The following is a 22,115-nucleotide window of genomic DNA, read 5'->3' on the forward strand; positions in this document are numbered from 1 at the left end:
GCCACATTTCCCTTTGTTTGCTGATCAAACTCCTGTTCCTGGCTAGGACAGATGGCAAATGGGTGGCTCTTGAAGATGAGCAGGAGGCTGAATAAATTCCCAGCGTGTTCTTGGCCAGGAGGTTTTGGTCTGTCCTGGAAGGGGGGCTCACCCCCAGGCTCCTGCCAGGGGTGAGGGGCTGGCATCTGCCCAGTGCCACTTGCCAGTTGTCACAGGGCACTTCTGAGGACAAGGGGTCAGTGCCAGTGTGGGAGCCCAGGGTGGGCTGGGCTGGGCTGGGCTGGCTCCACAGCTGCTGCCCCGGGGGCCTGTGGCCACTCCAAGCCTGGGATAAATACTGATTGACTTAATGAGAATTGCTCCGGTGGCTGTAAAGGGCTTGTCCCCAGCTGTGAGGGTGGGCAGGTGTGGGTGGATGCTGGAGGGAATGAGGGTCTGACCTCCTGGTGCTCCAGAACACTCCTCTGGGAGCTGCAGCTCCTGAATCCATCCTGGCAGCGGAGGGACTGGGCATGGGTGTGAGCAGGGGAATCTCCCTGCATCCTTTGAATGCTGCTCATTTTCCCTCTGACTTTACTTTCTCTGTGGTCCTTTAAAAGAGAGCAAATGCTCTTTAAGGCTCCCAGCCACTGAAACCCCTCGGCTGTGTGACGAGGGTGCATCCATAGCTGTGTTCTGGCAGAGCTCCCACAAGGGCTCGGTGCTGCAGGACCATCCCAGAGGGGCACAGTTCTGGGGAAACCTGCAGGGTCCTGATTGCCTGGGAAATCTCACCCTGCTGGGCTCCTGCTCAGCCTGGAAGTCCCAGCTGGCACCAACCCACTTGGAATCAAAGCCCCTGAGGATGCTCCTGTGAAGGTGGAGCACTCCATCCTCCTCAGCATCCGAGGTGCAGCCTGAAACCATCTGCAGATTAACTCAGCCTCTGTTCTGTCTGTAGGGAAGTTACGGAATTGTTTTTTATGCGGAGTTGAAAAATCAGCAGCACTCGAAGCACCGTAGGCTCAGGTTGGCTCTTTGGTAAGAGGTTTGCATTTAAAAGTGGGAAGGATGAGGAGTTTGATTGATATTTATTGCAGCACACAGGAAGGCAAATCAATGCTGCAGCACACCCTCGCTATGCCCAGGAGCCAGGCTGGGAGTCTGGCTTGAATTACTGATGGAGCTTCCCAGGAATGATCGGCAATAATCGGGGAGATGAAAAGAAAACAGAGAGAGAACAGACGTAGCTCAGTAAATCCAAGCTGGATCTGCTGAGTAGGCAGTGGTGAGCGTGGAGCTGAAGTTTGTGACTGATGCCTCTGATAATTAAATATTCTTGGATCTCTGTAAGTGTTGCCATTGATAATTAAATATTCTTGGGTGTTTGTGCGTAAGCGTCGTGCCAGCAGCTTCGGAGGTGGTTAAAGATGTGTAAGTCCAAGAGCTCCTCAGCATCCCTGGGAAGAGTCCAGGAAGGTTGGAGGCAGGCAGGAGGGGCTGAGGCTTGGGCTGAGCGTCCCCAGAGGAGGTGACACCCCATCCTGCGGTGCCTTGAGCTCCTGCTCCTCCCGGCAGCACCAGGGACAGCTCGAGGGGAGCCACTGCCTCAGCCCTGCACTTCAGGGATGCTAAAAATAGGGGAGGGTCCCTGTGACACCCACAGGAGCTGTGTCAGGGATGGGGGACCCACCTGCTGGGTGGCACCTGGGCCTTCTGGCAGTGGATGTGGTGAAGGAGAAAACAACAGAGACAGAGAGAGATGGTGGCAGCAGAGGATGGGAGAGCAGATGGGATTTTGTTTGTAGGGGAGGGAGGATGTGCCACGGATTGGGAATGAGGAAGACGGGAACTGCCCAGGAGCCCTTGGTGGCTGTGCCTAGAGCCTCCCAAAGAGCTGTGACAGCCCCAGTCCGAGTGCTCCATCCTCCAGCAGAGCTGGGAACGCTCCTTGGTGAAGAGGGCAGGAGGGTCTGGCAGCTCCCTCCTTCCCCATCAGTGCAGAAGGTGGAAGAGACATTGTTTAAAGCATCTGCTTCAGTATTTCTGAAGCTGTTGCTGGATTCATTCCAGATGAATCTAAATTGGAAGGTGTTGCAAGTGCCAGATGGAGCAGGGATATGTAAAAGAGAAGTATGAAAGGCTTGGAAACACAGGCAGTGTCTTTGAAGAGAGCCAGGAAAAGAAAAGCTTAGCAGGCCTTGAGGGGCAGGAACCAAAGTCCTGGTCCTTGGTGGGAAAGAGGGACATGAAAGGAGCCATGACAAAGGACGCAGGCAGCTGCAAGGCAGGTCAGGACAATTTCAGTGCTGGTTTTGGTCTGGATGTGGCTGGTTTATTGTTCTTGAGCACTTTTGTTCAATTTTAGCCTATTAGCCCCGCTGCAGCTTTGATAATCAAGAAGAGGGAGAAACAAATCCACTTTTCTGCCTCAGCCCTGGCCTGGGAAGCTCCGCTTCTCATCCTTTCCTCTTCCTGCTCCTCCTTGCTTGTTCCAAATCATGGAATCCTTTTGGCTGGAAAAGCCCTCTAAGACAGAGTCCAGCCATTACCGCACCACTAACCATGTCCCCAGGTGCCACATCCACATGATTTTTGAATGCTTCCAGGGATGGTGATTCCACCACTTCCCTGGGCAGCTGTGCCAGGGCTCGACAAACTTTTTGTGAAGAAATTTTTCCTAATGTCCAATCTGAACATCCCCTGGCACAGCTGGAGGCTGTTTCCCATTGTCCCATTGATCAGACAGTTTAGGGAGCACCATCCAGGGTTTCACCTGCTGCTGCCCCTGCTCAGCTGTGTCTGTTGGAAACCTGGTCTTTGGATAGAATTCCTTGGGAGAAGGTGTGAAGGATCTCGTGTTGTTGGATGACAGGAGAATTCCGGTTTCTGTGAAAACCATCCCTGACCTTTATGATGATAAATTGGACCTGTGGGTGCACATCTGATTTAGGTACTTGAGTGCACATCACAACAGAACCGGCTTCTAATGCGATGTTCATCCTGAAGGAAAGTCATTAATAGCAATTATCTCAAGGAACAACTTCCATGAGCCTCTTCCAATTTTCAGTCAGTGTCTCTTCTGGAAAAATAAATCTTCTGAAATAAAGTGAGACTGCTTTTCACCTCCCAAATCGTTATTTGTTAAATTCTTCTTTGTTGGCATTACCACAGTAATGATGGTGCTGCATTCCACGAGGCTGCATTTCAGTTTTACTTTCTATCATGTGTCCAGCATTTGCACGGGGATTTGTCAACACCACCACCAACGGAGTAAATGTGTCATTATTCCGACAATAATTGTAAACCATGACATTGGGGCTGCGTTTACAGAAAGTCAAGAGCTGCTCCGTGTCCCACTGTGCTGCCCTGGGAATGTCCCAGAGCTCCAGTGCAGCCCCTGGGCTTTGGCCACGGGCACAGGTTTAACTCGCCCGCAGTGCCGATCCCGGGTGAATTGAGGGTGGTCTGACCAGCAGGTGGAAGCAGAGAAAAAAAACCTCTCAAAGGCTCCCGTGTGTGCACGCTGCTCCCAGAGAAGCTGGTGTTTAACACTGCAGCCCGTGGCAAATCCTGTAGCATTTCCTGAGCTTTGCACCCGCTCCAGCACAGCCTCGTGCGTGTGGTTTTGAACGTGATTTTTAAATCTTCCTCTGTCATTGGTCATCACCAGAGGGCTTTTTGCTTCGTTTAGTTTTTCCCTACTTCTGTACATCGTAAGCACCAGAAAAGCAAATTTGTGCTAAGCCCCTGTGTTTGTGTTGCTGTTTATTATGTTGTGCTGTTTCCCTGGAGCATAAAAGATCTTTGAGAAGCATGAGGCCCAGGGTTATTGCAGGTGCTCAGTGTTCAGTCAGGTCTAGGGGTAGAACAAGGTGGCAGGATCAAGGCCAGGTTTGGTTGTTTCAGGAGCCAGGGGTATCACTGAAAGCTGGTTTTTAGTAGGCACTTGACTATAAACTAAAACACAACAAGTTCCACCTCAGCATGAGGAAGAACTTCTTTCCATGATGGGGCAGAGTCCTGGAGCAGCTGCCCAGGGAACCATGGAGTCTCCCTCTCTGGAGACATCCCAAACCCACCTGGACACATCCCTGTGTCACCTGCTCCAGGTGACCCTGCCTGGCAGGGGGTTGGACTGGGTGGTCTCCAGAGGTCCCTTCCAACCCCAAATATTCTGGAATTCTGTGGTTTGTCTACTGGAAAGTGAGGTTGCCTTGTCCTGCTCACTGCTCCCTTTAATCTTAATCTTTCCCTTTGAATTGAGAAAGATGAGTGTTTGCCTCGGTGTGAGGGTGTGGTGTGAGGGCTTGCAGAGGTTGTGGTCACTGGGCCTGAGGTGGCCTTTGGGTTGTGGTCATGGTCAGTCAGAACTGGGAGTTCATCTCCATAACCATCCATGTGTTTGTTTTCTTTGCTGAGAGTTCAACTCTTGCTGCTCTGACTGGGCTGAGACACTTGGTGATGTCTCGCAGGGCTGTGAATGGGATCAGTTCTGTGTACCTATAGGCACTGTTTAATTAAATCATGGTGGACATCAAGCATTGGTCATCTTCAGGAGCAGAAGGGACGTTTTACCCTTGTTCTGAATCAGTATCACTCAATCATGTATCTAAATGTATATCATGGTTCCTTTTCCTCAGGAAAAGGTTTAATTTCTTTGTCATTGCAGAGTTTTTACCTTTATTGTTTCCAAGTATTGGCAGTGTTTGCAGAGGGGTAAAAAAGCATTGCAAAAGGAGATAAATACAAAAGTGTAATGCTTTATGCATAATAAAAGTGCATTTAAGCTCTAACATGAGATATAATCATTCAGCCATGTCACAACCTGATGAATTCCTGAGCTCAGACACTTCAAAGGGGAGTATCAGTGTGGAATCTGGAATAAAGATCCAAACCAGGAGCCAGCTCATTGGTTTAATGGCTCTTTCTGTCTCTCTCAGTGTTCAATGCTCCATGCTTGGGAGTTCAGGAGATCACAAACTTCTCTGAGCTCGAGCTGTGGTGGAGGAAGCTCCATGCGGATTTTATAGCAGAATATTTATACCAGGCTTATTGTATTTTAAAATATTTGCAGATTTCTATTATTTTCTACAGGGGAAAAATTAACCTTGTTAGTGTCAGCCAAGGCGTGGTAGAGCTCTCCAGCAGTTGTTCTCACTCCCTTATTAGGGAGATCTTCATATCAGTCCCGGGTTTATGGATTGTAATGGAGCTGCTGTAACAGCAGTAATTGGGGAAATTAGTTTGGACGGTGGCATTAATATTCATGCATCCCTGCAACAGCTCCCTGCTAATTAGTGTCTCTTCCTGCTCGATTACGGTGGCAGAATGGGATGGGATAAATCTCTGGGGTTAACTGGTGCTCAGAGTGGCCACAAGTGTGAGCTGCAGGATGCTGGGGATGCGTCATTCCCGGAAGGAGCAGGGCTGGGGCATCCCATCCCAGTGCGGTTCTGTGGAGCCCCAGAGCCCATGGGGCTGGGAAGGCTGGCAGGTTTGCTCAGGGGGAAACAGGAGTCACGTTGTTGGCTGTAATTATTCCGCAGGAAGCGGGAGAGCGGCCGGGATCTGCCGGGAATACTCCTCCGCGCTGGCCTAGATCTGGGAGAGGTGGTCGGAGACAGTTTTCTCCATCTCTCATTTCCATAGCCCTGCAGGGTACCAGTGGGACAATCCTGCCTATTTAATGAGCTTTGCTGGGATATTTTTTTCTCTTCTCATTGAGAGCTGTAAAATGAGCATGGTGAGGTTGGTGCCTTCAGTGTGGGGACAGCAAAGAGAGGACAGTTGTCCCTCCCTCCCTCAGGATGTTGTTGCTGTGTCCTGCTGGGTTTGTAATGGATCTGTAGCTGTGGAGCTCTGACACAGAGGATTTGGGGGCATCTTGTTTGTACACCAAGGCTGTGGGGTTCAGAGGGTCCCCCCTGGAGGCAGCCATGCACCAGTGTCTCACTGAGCCCCCTGGCTGGGTTTTTCCCCTGGGAACGGGCCAGTCCCGCTGTCCCCCTGGCACATGTGCTCCACTGGTCGCCTCCACATTCCTGAGGGCTGGGGTTGTGTCAGGGACACCTTCAGGATGCTGGAGGGATGGAGAGGAACTTGTCAAGAGATCTGCACAGCTCTTGCTGTCTCATTAAACAAAAAACTTGTTGAGAGGGATGGTAAAAGAGCAAACACAGATAATTCCCATAATACCCTGATCTGTTTCTCTAACTGGGGAAACAGAAGGTGGTGGAGTGGGGAAGGAAGGGGATCTAAAGACCATTTGTCTCTTTAGTGCTGTGCTGTGCCGGGCACCTTTCTTGGGGTGATGGAGGGATTTGCCATTTCCCTGTGGCTGGGATCCCTGGGCCAGCAGGGCCCCTCTCCCCTGGCCTGGGGGCTGTGCCAGCCTCGCTCTCCGGTGTGCAGGTGATTAGAAAAACGCAGCAGCATTGCAGTGACTCTTCCCCGAGCCTGGATGTCTGCACTAATTAATCCAGGCTCTCCATAGGATTGCTCTCAATTACACAGTGCTCCTTCCCTTCTGTCTCCCTGTCTCCCGTCCCACCTGGCACATGGTGCCGCAGTCTGGAGATGGAGTGGGGTGGGGAACCAGCCCCCAGGGATGTGTGAGCACCCACAGGTGCTGGGACCCTACAGCAACACAGACAATCCTTTTAAATTCCTTTCCACTGCCCCTCGTTTTTCTTTCCCTTTCCTTGGCAGAAAGGGAAGTGATGTGCTTCGCTCAGCCTCTTTCACAAACAAAGGAATAAATAAAATAAAGCCATAAAGGATTCCAGCATGCTTCTTGAAAGCCTGGAAGGAAGAAATAAGGAGAAAATGCTATTAGTTCTATTTTTAAAGAGTTGAGAGCTCTGGGATGCCATGGTGATAGAATTGGTGTAAGCACCGGGATAGATACAAATCTCCTGCATGTCTGGGATAATGCAGATGGACCAGGACAGTATGGAAGTGGAAAGGATTTCTGTTTATCGAGTTTTCCTGTCAGCTTTCTGTTATTAAACATGGTGATTTCTAAGCTGTCAGAATGGATGTTAAAATCTTCTGGCATTTCTGCCTATGGAAAAGTCTGCAGGAAGACAAACCCCACAAATGATGTGGCTCCATGTTTGCTCCCAAGGGCCGAGTGGGGGGCACAGGGAGTGGGGCAGGGACCCCACCAGCTGCCAGCTGTGCAGCCGAGGGTGTGTGGCACCTGTGCCACTCCCGGGAGGTCCTGCCTGTGCCCACAGGTGTCACCTACTCCCCGAGGAGTGTCTGGGGTAGGTGCTGTGATAGTGGAGAGGGGCTCACACCCGTTCTGCAGCTCCAGAAAAGCCCCGTGAGCAGCTGGGTGAGGGATGTGGGGGGATCGGTGAAGGTTTGGAGCCCAGGGAGGTGGCAGCACCCTGGGCAATGGGGGAATGGCTGCTGGGGCACGGGGCAAAGCTGCTGCCCCCACACTGCCACTGCCACTCCCCGGCCAGGGACAGTGATGCTCCTGCTCTTTAGTGCTGGCAGCAAGGCTCAGCTAACTCAGGGCACTCCCGGAGCTCTGGTGTTTAGGAGCGGGGGGAAGAGAAAGAGGCTTGAGTCACTCGGCTGTGACCATATAATGACTCTGTATACAAATTAGATGGATTCACATGGTGCTTATCTAAATGAGGTTGCCATTTTACAATGCTAATTTTCCTGTTGGTTGCTTGTGATACCAGAACACAGCGTTTCAAAAAACCATTCCTGTGCTCCTGGGCTCCAGAGCCGGCATGCTGCAGAGCCTGGGCAAACTGCAGGGTTAGCACAACCTGCCGAGCTCCATCCTCCGAGCCGAGGCAGGGCAGAGCTGCCACTGCAGTAATTAGCAGCGAGTCTGCAGATCTTGATGAAGAATGCACAGGGGGCTCGTTCCTCTGCGCCGTGCTTTTGCCCTCCAGAGGAATAAATAACTGGAGGGAAGGGAGTTGAAAAAAGATGTAATGAAGGAGAAGGAAAGAAACCCCGTGTGCTCGTTTCTAAAGCTGGCAGCGAGGGCTCTGACAGACACTTGTGAGATCTGAGGGTAAGGGGGTGGCATTTCAAAAGCCACCAGCATGCCCATAAAATGCTGTTGTGCCACGGAGGGGGAGCGGGAGGTGCAAAACGTGTGCCGAGCGTTTGGAGCAATGTCTGGGGTTTCATTTGTCACTTGGGTTTGATTCTGGCTATCACAGCGAGATGAGACAGCCCCGGCTTGCCTGGGAAAGCTCACACTGGCATTTAGCGTTCCTGGAGGTGCTGCTTTCTTTCAAATTCTCAAAATATTTTCAAGTGGAGAGTAAAGACCCCTTCTCACTCCCCCTTCTCCCCGTCCTCTCCTCTCCCCCCTTTCCCGGGTTTGTGGAACGGGGCCGAAGGGCCAATCTGTTCTTGCAGGGAGCTGCAGCCCTGCGGTGGCTCCAGGCTCCTGTAAGCCGGGTCGTGGGGCTTGGCTGATTCCCGTCAGCGAGGCTGCTGTGCTGGGATGGCCCTGCTGGTCAGGGACTGATGGGGGACATCCCATCCCATCACCGCATCCCGACGAGCTCCCTTCCCACGGCCCTTCCGGCACGGCTCCATTTGTTCGGGGAGAGCTGACGAGGACCTGTTACAGTCAGTTGTTCAAAATGATCCGACACCCGACATTCTGCATAAACTTCCTTTCAGAAATAGCTATTCAGTGAGAAGTAAAAGAAAAAAAAAAAAAAAAAGCGGTGATTTAGGGCCTAAACTGCACATGCATAAACATGAGGTGATCTCCAGAGCCATGGTGCTCATTCTAATGTGATAAATACAGATGCAGGAGTGTTTGCAGAGCCATTCATTGCCGTGTTAATTTTGTGCATCAGCTCTTCCAGCTGTGGGATGTTGTGGAGCTCCATTGAGGCCCATGGCAGTTGGCACCAGCTGAGGATGTGATGCTCCACGTACAGTTTTCTTTCATGAAAGGAAAGCACACGATCTCACATCATCCCTTCTTGCCTGCAGCTGCTGCTGGGCTCTGCCTCCATCGCTGCCTCGCTTCGTGTGGCTCCTGAAGATAAACAGGTTGTTCTGCTCTGCTGGCTCCGTGCACGAGCCCCTTGCAGGATCAATCCCTCAGCAGTTCCAAGCACTCCCAGCATTAGCAGCCTTTACACAGAGCAGGGATCTTGAAATATTTAGTGCTTTCCAGAAATGGGTCCTGTACCTTTTATCTTCAGGGCTTTCCAGGGTCAGAGCAATCACTTTCATCTTCCCAAAGCTCCCTGCCCTGTGCATGGACCAGCTGGAGAACCTGATGGAGCTCCAGACAGAGCTGCCAGCGAAATCCTCGGCACTGGGAGCCAGACATGGGAAGGAAGGTTAGGGAAGCAGGGCTGCCAGGGAACTCTTTAGTTTGATCTCTTGGAGCTGGAAGCCAGCTTGTAGGTGCTGCCGAGAGAGCCACAGAGCCCAAGTCCTCAGGCTGTTGAGGACAAAGCTGTTCCAGATTTTGATGGGAGGCTCCTCCAGCTGCCATTCACATTTCCAGAGCACCTGGATTTTTTTTTTTTTTCTGCTAAAGGAATTGCAGGGAGAAACCATCGAGTTTGGTTTGAATGTGTTTTGGAACCTGAGTGCGAGTGGCTTCATTTGCTCTTTATTTTCTACTCTTTTCACTTCAAGCTATAAATGAGGCCAGCTCTGTGCACCATGGCAGGTATAACAGGTTAGGTCTGCAGTAACAGTTCTGCTCTCAGGAGAGAAAACAACACACACCTGGTTTACTTTAGGTGTGCACCAGGCTCAGATGTTTTCTTTGATGAACAGTTGAACATCCCATTTACTGAACACTGACAGCAATTTACACCACGTTTGACACATGGAACTTCCAAAGGACACTTGATGGAGAATTGTGAGCCTTTTTTAGTGACTGAAAATTGAGTTAATGATGAAATAACATTGCAAAAGTAAGAGCAAGGCAGGTGAGGATGGGAAAGGTTCGTTCAGTCAGTGGAAGTGGCTGTTGGTGTGGCTTAGGATCAGTTTTACCATGGACACGGGCTGTGGGCTGGGGTTGGTGCTGTCGGTGAAATCAGCACTCGACACTTTTTTAAGGAAGACCTTGATCAGGCTGGGCAGCTTTTCCTGCAGGTTTCCTGTTGGTCAGGATTCATGGGGCTCCTCTCCTGGCTCTGGGCTGGCCCCAGGCAAGGGAAGGAGCTGCTCTGGTGTGGTATTCATCAGGGTGCTGAAGAACTGAGCTGTTAGAGACCTTTAAAAAAATAAAAATATTTCTATATCTGGCTGTTCCTGCATGAGTCTAATAACATGGCCCTTAGAAAGTAATTTGGATTAATTAGAATGTCTGGGCACTTTTGTGATAAAGACATGCAGAGTAATTATCCAGTGTCCAGAATAATCTATTGAGCTTGTGAAGTTTAAGTCTGAAAATTATTCTCCCCTAAGTATTCATCTTTCTGGCTGTATTTCTGTTATTAAATTTGTTTTCCCACAAGTTAGATAAGAAGAAATGTAATTATTTAGCTGGCAAGCTTAATGTTGAGGTGAAGAAAACCAGGAAGGTAAAAGTGTGATTGCCTTGTGTTTTTTCCTGTAATAATGCAGAAATATTTAGATATCTGTAGAATTACATGGTGATAATGCACTTTGTAAAAGGCCAGAGATGAAATATAAGGAAATAAAAGGTATAGATATTCACTAGAACTTCATTATACCCTATAACTTTTGGATATGTAGTGGATGAAATGTCAAATGCAGATTTCTCCCATAATTACAATCCATTCTCCCTCACATCTCTCCTCACTGCATTTTCTCACTCTCCTTTATACCCAGAGTCTGTGTCCTGAAGGACCTTGTTCTGTTTCTGATGCTCAGAGGACACAACAGGCCTTTTTACTTGTGATAATGTTTATTTTGGATTAAAGAAATATGAAATCAAAGGCAGTCTAAATATAATCCCTCAGTGTCCCTGGTGAAACCATCCCCACGCCCGGGTCAGCTGTGCCTCCCACACGTTCTGAAGGAATATTAAATGCCTGGGATCCAAAGGAGGAAATTTTTGACCTTGCAGATGATGAAGGGGAAGTGGAACAATTTGTCCTCTCTGAGCCCCTCCTGGCAGTTGCTGCTTCTCCCTCAGTGCAAGGGAGACCTGGAGGGGCTGGAGCATGTCCAGGGAAGGGAATGGAGCTGGGAGGGGCTGGAGAACTCCTGAGGGAGCTGGAAAGGGGCTCAGGCTGGAGCAAAGGAGGCTCAGGGGGGACCTTGTGGCTCTGCACAAGTCCCTGACAGGAGGGGGCAGCCGGGGGGGTCGGGCTCTGCTGCCAGGGAACAGGGACAGGAGGAGAGGGAACGGCCTCAGGCTGGGCCAGAGTGGGTCAGGTGGAACATCAGGAGGAATTTCTCCATGGCAAGGGCTGTCCAGCCCTGGCACAGCTGCCCAGGGCAGGGGTGGAGTCCCCATCCCTGGAGGGCTTTAAAAGCTGTGTGCATGTGGCACTTGGGGACATGGGGCAGTGGTGGCCTTGGCCTTGGCAGGGCTGGGGAAGGGCTGGGGGCTGGAAAAACAGCTGGGGCTGTTTTTCCAGCCCCAGTGGTGTTTCTCTGGTGGAGTCATCCTTGTTGCAGCAGGTGGTAACTTTGACTAGAGAGAGACAGACAACATGCCAGGGATGTAGTTGGAGAAGTGAACTCCAATATTCTGGAGTGTGGCTGCAGCAGCAATGAACACCTCAACTAAAGGCTGTTCTTACCTGGAGCAAATAGTTTTTTATCTGAGAACACGATTGTGTCGTGTGTTTGCTCAAATTGCATATAGGAACTTGCTGTTGAGCACATGGGTTGGGAGGATTATGAGGTAAAAATACCCAGCTGGGCCCTTGTCCACACAGTGGTTTTCCCTCGCTGTAGGACAGAGCTCTGTGCTGATGTGCTGCCTCAGTGCAGCACAGATGCTCTGAAATGCTGTTCTGCGTTTCATCATGTAAAAGAAGATGATTTGTGTTGGTAGAAAAAGGAAAATAAGAATGCATGATGTAGATTTTATCCTTGAGTTCATTTAGGCTGTACCACGTCTCTGGAATCAGTTTACACCAGGAAGTCAAGCTCGCCTGTCTACGCAGACCCAGGATAATCAGCTCTGTGCATTGTCCCACCCGGACTGATGACAGTATCACACACCTGGGTGATGTTCAAGCTGTTAATCTATAGCTGTGACAGGTTTCTGGCCCCCCTCGTTCCCACACGTGGCTCTCTGCAGGTCCCACCCTCCCTGCCAGCGTGTGCAGCGTCACGGGCCCATCAGGAGGCCTCGGGCTCAGGGGGAATTTATCTCCTTGACGTCACTGGGATGCTGGCAGCAGTGATGCTGTTCCCGTAAGGGCAGGCTGAGGAGGTTTGTGGCTCTGCTCATAAATTTGGATTAATTTTATAGCTCTGGGTTCGTCATCTCCAGCTGGAGTTACGTGACCACGTCTCACCCTGAGCTTCAGCCGCCGGATGCAGAAAGACCTCAGGGTGGAAGGAAGAGGTGGGACAACCTGTTGAGGCTCGTAGGTGTGAGTGACCAGGGCTGCAGGGAGGTCAAACAGCAGCTTACACATATTCTTTATAATTCACAGCTTTCCCCTTTGCCTCAAGCTTTTAATAAAGTGCCAATCCGAACCAAGACAGTTTAAGCTCAAGCAGAACCGTTCAGTCAACCACAGTGTGTGAGCACATTAAAAACCCAGGGGTTTTTATTATTTGACACATTTTTAAAGTCAGAAATACTTCCAATATTGCACGGAGGGAAATGAGCTCCAGAAACCCTGTTTAAAACATCATTTACTGCTTGAAATGCAGCTGGTACTCTTGGGGGTGTTAGAGGATCCAGGGAGGGGAGCTGGAGGAGATCACATTATCTGAGCCTCTCCCTTAACGTGAGACCTCTTGGGACATTTTAATGAGAACAGACTCCTACTTTTGCAATATCTGTTCAGTAGAAGTCGTTCACAGGAACTCAGTTTTGCTCATTGTGGTATTGAGCTGCTTGCCCAAAGTTTAACTTTACACTGAAATTAGAAATAACCACTTCATGTAGCTAAATCTGTATTTCCAGATTTTGAATGTGTTACTCTGTCAGGGCAGGATGGCCAGAGGCTTTATTCTCCTTGGCTGTCAGACTCTTGGCTATATTAAAAATTTAGGAATAAATATTCAAATCACAGCCTTATTTTCCACAACATAAACATGGATGCCCTCCTAGAAATGCAATTATGAGATATGCTCAAACCCAAGCTTGACAGCTCTCATTTAGCCCAATAACTCGGCTCAGAGGGATGATTGTTTCCCCTTGTACCACACTGCAATTTGTTTCTGCTGGGTTTGCGTGTCTGTGGATTACTTTCACAAAACTGTGTTCTGCCACCGAGAACATTTTCTGTCTCAGCCTGGCTGCTGAATAAGTCGTTACTGGTGTTGTCTTTATCAGGCTACTTTCAAAATCCATGAGATTTATACTTGCAGATTAAAAACCTTTTAAAATATGCATAGACAATATAAGGTTCAATTATCTGTTTGGGATGAATGGAGCAATGTGTACACATAAATAAAACATAAAAGCTGCTTCACTCTGTTTATATTCTGTTTCTGATTTATTTTCAGAAGAATTAGAATTGGTGAGTCCATATTTGGATGTGGAAGCTCCAATTGCTGCAAGAACATTTGTGCTTCTGTGTGTGTTTGGTGTCCATACATTGCTTCTCTGCCTCCTCACAGAGAGTGGCTTCTCAGGTTTTGGGAATGCAGGCAGGGATATGGGAATGGTGCACGAGGAAGGAGATGAAAACAAATCTACCCAGTGCTACCAGTCCCGTAACTGAGTGTATGGACCCTGATTCTGTGTTCAGCACTTTGGAAGGTGACAGGACCCTGCTGAGAATGCCCTGATTGGTGTAACTCTGAACACCAGAGAATGGGAATATTTTTTGGCATCCAGAAGACATTGCAGGGTGTGTTCAGGCCGTGGGAGAGGCAGATGTGCCCTTCATGTCCCTCCATTGTGCATAGAATGGTCACAGAATCCCAGGATGGTTTGGGTTGGAAGGACCTGAAAGCCCATCCAGTGCCACCCCTGCCATGGGCAGGGACACCTCCCACTGTCCCAGGCTGCTCCAAGCCCCAATGTCCAGCCTGGCCTTGGGCACTGCCAGGGATCCAGGGGCAGCCCCAGCTGCTCTGGGAATCTGTGCCAGGGCCTCACCATCTAAATCTGCCACCTCTCAGCTTAAAGCTCTTCTTGTCCTGTCAAGGACATGGGGATGGAGGGAGCAACACAAGGACAAGACTGTCCATGTGTGAAAATCCTGATGTCAGCCCTTCTAAAATGGGACCACAACATCCTTTCCATTCCCAAGCCCTGAGGGTGCTGGGCAACCATTAATCTTGGTCTTAGCAGTGGGCTGCAAATACAGCTGCATTTTTGCATTTTTGGCACAAGTTCTTTGGTTTTCTATAGCATTGGGTGGCCAGACCTTGGTTTGTTCCCTTCTAAATCCCACTGTCTGTTCTGTCTGCTGGAGGTGGTGCCTGTGCTTCCTCAGGCTGTGGTAGGAGGCAACAGCCCCAGAGGTAGATTTGGGCACAAACTCCGAGAACACAGAACGTGTCTCTCTTGTTCCTTCTCTCCTCCATACAATATCTCTGTGATTCTGTGACCTTGTGCTGTGTCATGGGATCAGAGTGACAGAATATCCCTGTGTGTTATTTGTAGGCTGGATCTGAGTCCCAGCAGGAGGCTGAGCAGAGCCTTGCTGCATAAGCAGCCTGGGTGCAGCATCTGATCCCAAAAGCAGGCCCATTAAAGGGCTTCAGGGTCCCCGTGCTCTCATCACCTTACACGAGTTCAGCTCAAAATTGGCTTCAAGAATTGGCTCCTAATAGCCAAGATCCTTTGAAGCTTTGTTAAGATTTCAATTTGCCTCTAGCAAAGTACCATCTATTAGTTTAATATCACTCTCCAGCTCTCAGTCTATCAGGGCTGGAGCTAAAATATGAAGAGCTGTGCATTCTTGCATTGCAGTGGATGGGCCATCAGCACTGATGTTCTAACTGATGTATCCTAGGAGGAGTAATACTTAGTGCTGTAAAATCCCAAGTGCTGTGCTGGCCACAGCTCATCCCCAGGATCTGCAAACCAGGAAGGCTTTATTGCCATGCTGCTTTATGGGCAAGCCAGCTAAAATTCTTAACAAGCTGAATATTTCACTTTAAAATATTAAATAAGGAAGTGTCATACCTGTACCTGTGCCTTTGCCTTTAGTATCAATAATCCCTCTGGTGCAGGAGATAAACATCCCTCTTTGGGGATGGGAGAGGTTCTCTGTGCCTGGATGTGTTTGTTGTGGCATGCAGGGAACATTGTGGCTCCTGCATGTGTGTCACAGTGTTTGTGCCTTGTCCTGCCTGCTCAGGGCCGAGCAAGGGCACCTCTGCCCTGCCAAGGGCTGGGGGAGGTGGTGACTTCAAGGAGCCTCCCCTCCAAGAAGGGTGGTAATTGATCAAGGGCTTAGAAATAGTAATTAACAATTATAGATTCGATTTTTGCTCCAATATTACTGAATCACAATGCAGATAAACCAAGATAAATTAAAATGGGAGCAATATAAATACCAGTTAATTTTACTTCTGAGACGTGCTCACTCAGGATCTTGGTGATTACATAAACACAGCTTTATTCGCAAAGAGGAATTTGCACACACAGATTAGGCAAGTGTGTATCTAAAACTCTTTTTCCATGTCACTAGAAATTCAAATACTGCTTTCTAGACATACTTTTCGAGGAGGTTTTTTAAACAGAGTAAGTCCCAGGGTATGGCAGTTTACTGGAGCAATTAGCAATTCAGATGGTGAGGGCTGGGCTTGCAAACACAAATAATACCTGCACACAAGAGGAGCCTATTTTTGCAGTGCTGTGGGTGTGCTGGAACACAGCAGGGAGGGAATGGTGAGGAACACGCTGGCTTTGGTGCTCAGAGAACAGATTTTCATCTCCTAAAGCAGTGTTCCATATGCAGGGAGCTCTGTGTCCGAGCTGCAGCACTGGTGGGGAGCTTGATTTCATCATTCTCTGAGGGCAGGGAGAGAGCAGCTGAATTCCTCATGGGCCTCACCTATTTCTGAGCCCGTGTGTGCCTGGACAGGGGGCTTGGAGCCTGCCCTGCCTCCTCCCAGGTGCTCTATTTCTGTCTCAGCAGTGCCCTGGGAGCTCTGCTGCCTGGCACAGCCTGGTCCACAGCTTTCAGCAAATTATTTTAAAGTATCAGGAACGCTTTGAACTGGTTCACCAGCCCAGCTCAAAGGAGCTGGACTCTAAAGAATGCTTTTTGCCAGTGGAAAAGAATCACAGAATCCCAGACTGGTTTGGGTTGGAGGGGACCTCAAAGCCCACCCAGTGCCACCCCTGCCATGGGCAGGGACACCTTCCACTGTCCCAGGCTGCTCCAAGCCCTGTCCAGCCTGGCCTTGGGCACTGCCAGGGATGGAAAGTAAAGCATTCCAGTAAGTAGTGTACTCCTAAGAAAGTATAAATGGCCAAGTCCTAACCCCCAATATGTGAACTTGTTGAGACAGGGGTTATGTCCTTGTTTATTCAAGGACAGTTTTATCCACAGTTTTAGAAGGGGGTAAGATGCTTATTTTTGTGCTGTGACTAATTTTCATTACAATTTTGGGTCCTGGTTTCAAGTCATGTGTCCAAGGTTCTTTCAGCATTTAAAAGCTAAGAAATCACCCCCTGTTTTTCTATAAAAAAGCAATCTATGCCATAAGCTCATCACTGTCACAAGCAGACCTTGGTCCAGGCACGGGTCATCAAATGAAATACAGGATATCTCATATTTATGGACACATCTCATTTTACTGGGTGTTTATGATTTTTTTTTCCTGCTTTCTGAGCTGGTAAAGTGGTCCCATGAGCCATGTGGACAATACTAATTGCTGTAATTATTGTTCCCTTAATTGCTACAATTATTTTTTCAGGAGTGCTTTCTCACTCTAGAATAAAGGAAGCAGGAGAGACCTTGTAGATATGGAAAAGACTCCCAGCTTGCCAATATCACTCAGGATGTCTCTCCACCTTAGTGCCATGACAGTTGTGGTGGGGATTAGGATTGATTTATGTGCCTGGAAATAGGCTCTTTCCAGGTTTGAAATTAATTAAAAAGAAATGTGTTCAGTTAGAAAGGCAGTTGACTGAGAAACCCAAAGTAGCTTTGAAGTGTTTGTTTCAGTAATGGACTCCATCCCTTATAATAATGGTCATGAGGAGTTGGGAATTTTAAAGGGTGTTGCTGAGCAGCACCGTGGCTGCTTAATCCTACTGCTGGTCAAGGAGAGGAGATGGAGCTCACCCAGCCTGGGAGGATTGGTGGAATGAGCCAGTGTAGGTATAAGCAAAGTTCATGTACATGAACCATCTCTGGGTTTATTTTCTCAGTGTTCCTTTCGTTGCTCTTGAAGACATTTCTGGTTAATTAAATGCACTTTGTCTCCCCCAGACTCAGCTGCTCCTTTGCACTTGGTGTTGTTCATGTCTGTGTCCCTGTGCCCTGTGAAACACGGAGCCAGTTCCCTGCCAGGCGGTTGTGCTGCTCCCTAAGGCATCATCAGGAATTCCCTGTGGGGTGGCAGGGGAGAGGGGGTGATGGGGGCAAACAGGGTCAACACTGGGGGCTTTAGTGATTGGTAAACAGAGAGAAACTGAGGGGAACTGTACATGAGTGAATGGTGTGAAAATGTCCTTCTCTGGGTGTGCTGCTTCTGTTCACTGCTCAGACTTTGCTCGTGGTGTGACTTCTGTACTCAGCAGCAGGTTTGTCATCTCTGAACACCTTCAGCACAGCTGCACAGAAATATTTTCTGTTGCTCCTAAAATGGATTTACATGAAAACTTCCTGAATTGTTCTTCCTCATTTTCTCATTGGCAACATTTGATTCTTGAGTGTGAAAACCACCTCAAAGTGCTTCATCCTAAAACGTGGTAAGGAGGGATCATCCAAGTGCTTTAGAGAAGGCTTTGTTCTCATCATTACCCAGGGCTGCTGGGAATGCTATTCCCAGGTCTTTTAAAAGCCCTGGAGCAAAACTTGCAGTAATGGTGGTTTCCATAGGGACCTTCCAGGGCAGCGAGAGGGCACTGCTGCTTGATGGACACCTTGGGAGAATCCTCCCAGCGCTGCCCACGGGCAGGGTTTGGTTGCTGGCAGGGCTGGGCAGGAGGGGAGCAGGAGGCCGAGATATTCTCTGTGCTGTGCCCCTGTGGCTGGGGACTGTGGGCACCACCCCAGGGCTGGCAGCTCCCGAGGAAATGGGGAACTCGAGTTCCTGGCGCTGGAAAACAGCAGGAAGAGTCATTCCTGTCAGCTCTGCAAGCTTTGAGCCATGCTCTGGTCTTATTTGGTATGTTGGCTAAAACTTCCATGGAATCGCGGCATGGTTTGGGTTCCAAGGGACCTTAAAGGTCTGTTCAACCCCCTGCCAAGGGCAGGGACACCTTTCCCTGGATGTCTGGATTTCTACAACTTCCTGCCAGATTTCCTTCCCGTTCGGGAGGCAAAGTGAGAATCAGAAGAGTCTGGAGGAGTTTTGCCCAGAGAAAACAGCCAGGGAGAAACTTCAGACAACTTGAGTTCGAGACAATGGAACCAATTCTCTGCAGCTCAGGGTGCTGGAGCTGTTTGTTCTGCAATTTGAGAAGTGGATGGGGAACAAAGAGGAGCTGTGCTAACTGATGATTAAATCCTGACAAGATAAATTCCTACATGAATAAAACCCAAGCCCTGAATGAATCCCAGGCTGTTACTCATCCATCAGTTCACTCCAAAGAGTTTTGCAGCCGAGTGCAGTCTTCAGGCACCTCATTTTTGTGAAGTTGGGTTGTTGGGAGGGATTTGCAGTTTTCGTAGCCTGACACTGCCCTGCCAGATGTGATGGGTTCCAGAGGCTCTGCCAGAGCAGGGTGAGGTTTTCCTGTTGTCAGGAAACCATATCAATAAAACTTAATAGGAAATTCAAAGTAAAAATGCAGCAAACTGTGAACTTAATATTGCCCTGGTAGGAGCTCATTAATATCTCAATAGGTGCACTCCTGCATTATCATAATTGCACCAGGTCCTCAGGGAAATTGCCTTTTCTGAAGTTTCCTGGCTGCTGTCACTTGCTGAGGTGGGTTCAGGTGCACCATTTCCTTAATCTTTTAATAAGTGACTGGGGAGGTGGAGCTGAGCTCAATCCCACTGGAGGCAGCACAGCAGCAATAATTGTTTGTGTTTTGGGTGCTTTGCTTGGCCTGGGGGTGAATCTTGGGTAGAGGTCAGGGGTGGGCAGGCAGGCCAGGGTTTGGCAGCTCCTGCAGCCTCGGGGAGGGTTGGTTTGTGCTCTGGAACTGAGGCTTGTGTGTTCCAGGCCGAGACACTTGGCTTTGGTGAGGAACTTGCCACATTCTGTCATTTTTCTTGGAAAAACGGTGTGTTGAACAGGGAGAGGAGGAGGATATGGGATCGGATAATAATGCAAAATGAGTTTGAAATGAGAAATTGGAACAGCAAGTTTGTAGTTCAGTGGGGTTTTGCTCTGAAATGAGCTGTTCCAAATGTGCTGTTGGAGGATGTTGGATGTTGGAAGGAGAGGCTGAGGAGGCTCCTTGCTCTGTGGTGTGTTTGTGCTGCTGCTCTTGGTGCAGCTGCTCTCAAACAGGAGCTGCTTTGCAAGCAAGACAACAAGTGGGACCCAGAGACAGCTCTTCATTAGCCAAAGAAAATGAAATAAATGAAGAATAATGGTCAATGTTAAAAATGAATTAACATTAATTAATCACTGACTAAGACAGCGTTCCCAGTATTAATCATTGCCTCTTGCTGTAATCAGAACATCAGCCAGGCAATCCACATGTGAAACTCCTGAGTGTGGTGTTTGCCATGGTCCTGCAAACACAGCAACTTGAGGCAAATCTGCTTCCCACGTCCATGAGATGCTCCCTGGCCTGCCAGCACCGCAGTGTCCTGCAGAAAGCTCCAGCTCAGCTCTTGCTGTGCTGCTGGAGGCAGAGGCAGCTGGGAGTGTGTGCTGGGGCAGGGCCAGGAGATTGGGATCCCTGGGGCTTTATGGATCCCAGCCCTTCTGCCAAGGTGTTGGAGCCTTTTGGAGAGCACACTGTGATTCTCTGGAGCTTCCTGGTGTCTCAGAACAGAAAATAGGAAGAATGTGATGGAAGAGAAATCTTGCTTCTTTCAACTCCAGTTTTGAATTGATGATAAAGAACAGATTTTTACCCAAATGAAGGAAAAATAAGTCAGTGAAGAGACAGAAAATATTGATCTGGATAAACAAAAAACCCTCAACAGAGCAACTCTCTGCTTCTCCCTTGGCCCTGCTCATCCTCCTTGCACAGTGACACCACCTGCAGCATCACTGGGGACAGAGAACAGGGACATTGCCCAGCCTGGGCTGGGTCTTGCTGACCTGGGGCAATCTGGTTTTATTTTCAAGTGCACTTCAGTGCTGGCAGGAGCTGGAGGTGCCTGTGTGGAGCTCCCTGGTGAGCAGCAGTTAGATTTTAGCTGGTGCACGTGGGTGCCCAGTTTGGACATCTGGTGTGGGACGCTGCTGGTGTGCATGGGAAGCTGGGCAGGAGGAGAAAGTGTCGTTTGTAGGTGTCTGCAGCGTGCTCTGACACCCAGGGCAGGGTGGAAGTGTGGTGGCTGCAGTCCCTGTCACACCCACTGAAGGACTCTCCTCCCTGTATTCACACAAAACGGGAGGAAAATTCTACTTGGCACATATATGGCTTTATGTTGCTTTTAGATGCCCTGTAAGAAACGTTGGTAAACCCCCTAATATCTGCTTTTTATACTCCAAGTTATTGAAGCAGCCAGCAGTAGTGAATATTTTATGAACAGTGGAAAAAGATTTAAAGTCCAAAAAGTCTCCTAAGGAATATAAGCAATGCAGCAAATTCTGTAGGAGCTTTGGTTGTTGTAAAAGTGCAGAATGGGCTCCTTTTGATTTTTAGTTGAAAAAGCAGTTGTTGGCAAGTTGGAATACAAAGAGTTGCCACAGATAAAAGTGGATATTTCAGCCTGACTTTTATTATAATTGCAAAAAGCAGCACTTGGCTGTGTCAGCACTGCTCTGTGTGGGGCTGGGGTGAGTGCTGGGTGCTTTCTGTGTAGTGGTGGGTGACTGGTCAAGTGTCCACAGAAAGGTCACCAGGCACTGGCTACAGCAGCAGCTGGAGCAGGGACAAATTAGAATTTTCCTCATTTTGCTGGCCAGGATGCCCAGCAGTTTCTGTGTTCTGCAGCAGCTGGGGGGAGGGATCAGCACCCTGGGAGGGAGCTCCAGGTCAGGCTCAGGGTGGGATTGTTGGGGTGTGTGCAGGGCCAGGGGTGGCACTGATGATCCTTGGGGATCCTTTCCAGCTCCAGGGATTTTAGGGTTCTGTGGAAGTTTGTGTTTGTTTAGGTTGAATTACAGCTGTTGGGGTAGTTAAAATTTTTTCCATGCAAAGTTCACTTCTCTGTTCACTCTTCTGGCTCTCCAGCAGCAATTTGGCTTTCAGTGTCTGCTTTTCCTCTGCTCTGGGGGTTGTAAATGCCTGTGTAGATATAATGTTAATTCTGGGGAAATTTGCTCTCCCCTGCCCCTGCTTTCTGGAACCAAAGGTACTGAGCCCTTTGCAGTGTTGATCCTGGGGAAATACAGTGTTTATTTTTCTGAGGAGGCAGGAGAGCTGATAAATACTTGTAGAATAATAAATACTCATAGAATGCTGTGCAGAGACCAAATGTGAGAGTGCAGAAGATGCTGGTGCTGAGGCACAGAGGGCTGCCCTTTGCTCAGGCTGCACGGCTCAGATCGTTATATACAATCATGTTTGTGTGGATTGCAAATCTCTTCTTTCCCCTCCGTGGCATCTCAAGTGAGAATTATGACAGGTTCCTTAATCTAAGGAGCAGTCCCAGACTGTTACTGAAACAATTGCATAATGGGCTTGGGGATTAACATCCTGTCAGCTCAGTAACTGCTCAGGGCCCTTGGTAACCGGGGGAGAACAGCCCTGAACACTGTTGTGCTCTCTGTTGCAAAAGTCACTGTCAGACTCCTTCACA

General features: G+C 49.0%; 1 protein-coding gene across 1 annotated transcript in view; it reads left to right on the forward strand.

The window, feature by feature from the left end:
- GRM7 (glutamate metabotropic receptor 7) overlaps positions 1 to 22,115 on the forward strand; it is a gene marked incomplete at both ends in the record, with an annotated part of 190,457 nt that overhangs the window by 56,424 nt on the left and 111,918 nt on the right. The window lies entirely within an intron of this gene.

This window comes from Coloeus monedula (assembly GCF_965178545.1).
Source record: "Coloeus monedula genome assembly, chromosome: 11".
NCBI lineage: Eukaryota > Metazoa > Chordata > Aves > Passeriformes > Corvidae > Coloeus > Coloeus monedula.